Source organism: Eptatretus burgeri, chromosome 4, assembly GCF_056783735.1.
Source record: "Eptatretus burgeri isolate ZD-2024b chromosome 4, Ebu_testis_v1, whole genome shotgun sequence".
Lineage (NCBI taxonomy): Eukaryota > Metazoa > Chordata > Myxini > Myxiniformes > Myxinidae > Eptatretus > Eptatretus burgeri.
This window is the reverse complement of record NC_140964.1, coordinates 22,778,480-22,782,198: the sequence shown is the minus strand read 5'-3', so window position 1 is coordinate 22,782,198 and position 3,719 is coordinate 22,778,480. Positions and strand designations below refer to the sequence as shown.

The following is a 3,719-nucleotide window of genomic DNA, read 5'->3' as shown; positions in this document are numbered from 1 at the left end:
GTAAACCAATAAGCGAGCATCACGATTCCATGAAATCGGGATTCTCACGAGGCAGCAGTTCCGTGTGACGAGGTAGGAGTGGTAATTTACTTGAGTTTCCATTACGTGGGAACGGACAACATCTGACGACTTAGACGAAGTGACGACTTAGAGATGACGACTTACAGAGGGATGACCCTTTACTCATAGGGACTTAACATGAGATAAATTCGGGACTTTTTGATGCGGCCGACTTACGCGAAGTGACGAGTTACACGCTGCCGACTTACGCCTAGTCTACTGTATATGTATACACATATATGCAGATACATATTCATATTTCTTCTTCTTCTTCTTTATGTATGTATATATGTATATACGTATATATACACGTACACACATATACATATACATATATGCATATATATATATATATATATATATATATATATATATATATATATTCTTCTTTCAGCTGCTCCCGTTAGGGGTCGCCACAGCGGATCATCTGTATGATCCGCATAGAGATTTGGCACATATTTTACGCCGGATACCCTTCCTGACGCAACCCTGGTCGCCTCTTACGACACAGGGATATGGTACACCTATTTTAACAGGGGTTATCCGGGCGGAAGGATGACAGGCTGAGTCAACCCCCTGGTGTATTATTTCAGTGGCCCAACGGGGCTTGAACTCAGGACCTTTTGGATCTCAAGCCGCTGCCCTAACCACTGCGCCAACACCAGGCTCATATATATATATATATATATATATATATATATATATATATATATATATATATGTATATATGTGTATATATATGTATGCATATGCATATATATATGCATATGCATATATATATGCATATGCATACGCATATATATGCATACGCATATATATGCATACGCATATATATATATATATATATATATATATATATATATATATATATATATATGTATATATATATATATTGTTACAGCGCCGGTGCGTTGGCCGTGAGCCGACCGCTCTGACGGAGCCGCAAGTCGAGTCAGCCCGAACGATCGCCCGGAATATAGATCGCCGCCCGGATAACTCCGAAGCAGACGGGTCCTTGTACAAGAACCGAAATACGCCAATGGGCAGTCCACGTGGGGTAGGGTCGATTGCCAACTTCAATTTACCTAAATACCCACGTGATCCAACTACCAGGGTATTTCACCCTCGACAGAACTCGTACGAAACAAGCCGCTTTAGCGAGGCTGTCCCGTGCGCGATTCCGAGCGGCTTAATCGCCGAGAACCGTGGGTCCAAATGTCCCCCTTTTACGGCAAACCAACGGCTTTCTAGCTCCTAACACACGAAATGCTCAGTCAATGAAAGAATCAACACGACGAGCTGAAAACATTTAACAATTGGGGTATTTACTCATAATAACGGGGAACGAGGGAAGCACGTAAGAGCAGAACTATGCCGTCTATACGAAATGCAATGCAATCATTTACAGCACACAAAGCACTTAACAATTTCCTACTTATTAGACGGGTCCACGGACACACGTACACACGTACACACACACACACACACACACACACACACACACACACACACACACACACACACACACACACACACACACCCAAGAAATGGTGGCTGATGCCTTTTATAAGGACTTAAACTCAGAGGACAGATGAGCTGAAACCCAGAACCTATCTCGAACCTCTCCACCTCGTGTGGTCTTCAAGCTGCTCGGACCTGGGCTCCAGCGAGAGCGAGCTGGATCCAATCGCCGTGAGCCGTGATCCTTCCCGAGCTCCAGCGAATCCTCTCGCGCTTCCGAACACGTGCTGGTCAGACGAGGCACCGATCCTTCCCGTCGATGTGTCGCTTCCTCGAAGAACCACCTCCAAGATGAGGCCAAGGAGTCGCACCAAGCCGGAAGCCAAGCGGAAAACAAAGAGCTCTGAGCGATCTCGGTTCCCACCAGACTTACCCGAATCGCTGGCCATCGCACAGAGATAACTTCGTGACACGGCGGGTTGCTAACCAACCGTGAACGCCAATAAATAAACCACATAACTCAGGTTCCTCCGTCTAAGGTTTAACCAGTTACCTAAAAATAATTCTAATTAACGGGAGACACACCTTCGGTATGCTTTGTCCGAACCGGCTCACTTTACCGGATCAGATGCAGCCGAGTGAGACTGCTAAGGAACGTACTAGCTAAAATAACGGATCATTGGGAATGAAGTCCCAGCGAGATGAGGATATGGACCATGCTGGGTCAATGAAAGAAAAGGACAAAAACGAGCTGGGAACATTTCTACACAATCATTTATTAACAGGCAGGTGAGGAAAGGCATGTGGCACAGGGAATGTCGTTTATTGTTGTATGTAAAGCAGGGATAGAATGAAATGTGTGGTGCGACAATAAAACAAGCAACTTACAAAGCAGACACAGAGTAGACTTATACCGATATATCTTCTACAATCTTAAACCGGGCGTAGTGGCGTGCGCCTGTAATCCGGCTACTCGGAGGCTTGGGTTGGAGGATCGCTTGAGGACGGGAGCTCTGCACTGGGCCGCGCTACGAGAGGGTGTAGGGCAGCCCGGAATCATGGTGAAACCCAATCCTTATCCCTGTGTCGTAAGAGGCGACCAGGGTTGCGTCAGGAAGGGCATCCGGCGTAAAACCTATGCCAAATCAGTATGCGGATCATAATGGATGATACGCTGTGGCGACCCCTAACGGGAGCAGCCGAAAGACGAACAACAACAACATCTTCTACAATCTTAACTTAAAGCTAGGACTGGTACCATTACACACACACACACACACACACACACACACACACACACACACACACACAGACACACAGACACACACACACACACACACACACACACACACACACACACACACACACAGACACGCACGCACGCACACACACAACCCGATAAAGAGGAGTTAATTGGAAGAATGGAGAGGAGATGAGGCTAACCGTCTCGTAATACATTGCACAGTTGACCGACCGCACTACCCAATATGATTTGGGGGGGATGCTCCGCTGAACGATCGCTACTTGAGAGTTGGCGCGTTGTCTCCTGTTTGACTATGGTGCCAGCACAGCATCTGCACCGATCCATGGAATGGGCGAGACTGGCAGGCGTGAGGGAGGGTGGTAGGTAGAGCCAGCGGCGAGTGGGTGAAGAAGGCGGAGTCAAGCAGGCAGAGTCAGACGGATAGGTGGAGCCAGTGGCGATAAGCAAGTGGAGAAGATGGGTGGGTGGAGCCAGCGGTGAGAGGCAGGCAGAGAGGGTTGGTGGGTGGAGCTAGTGGCAAGAGGCAGGCGGCGGAGGTGGAGCAACAGGCACATGCAGCGATCGATCCAAGGCTAAACAAAGAGGACGACTACGGATGGCCTCGCAATCTGTCCTTTCTCGGTTCAGTGGTGCAGGGTGGGGCGACGACCCAAGGCTATGTGTCGTCAACCGAATCGCATGCTCCCATTGTGCCCCAGCCAACACACAGCCTGGCCGCCATGGCCAGAAGCGGCCTCATTGTACATATGGTGAGACATCGCCAAGCTGTGGGATTGTTTTGCTCCAAACACCGCAATATGAATCGCCCTGCACCGAACTCACGGGCCGTGCTCCGACAATTGGCCGAGGGCTGCGTTGGCCCCGCATACCCACTTGGGCACCCCTGGCATGCTGCGGTTGGTGCTGATCAATGCACTTGCTTCGTCCATATGCC

At 48.6% G+C, this 3,719-nt stretch overlaps 1 pseudogene; it reads left to right on the top strand.

Moving 5' to 3' along the window:
* The first annotated feature begins 2,458 nt into the window (after positions 1-2,458).
* On the top strand, positions 2,459-2,599 carry LOC147027621 (signal recognition particle RNA; annotated as a pseudogene).
* Positions 2,600-3,719: the final 1,120 nt, after the last annotated feature.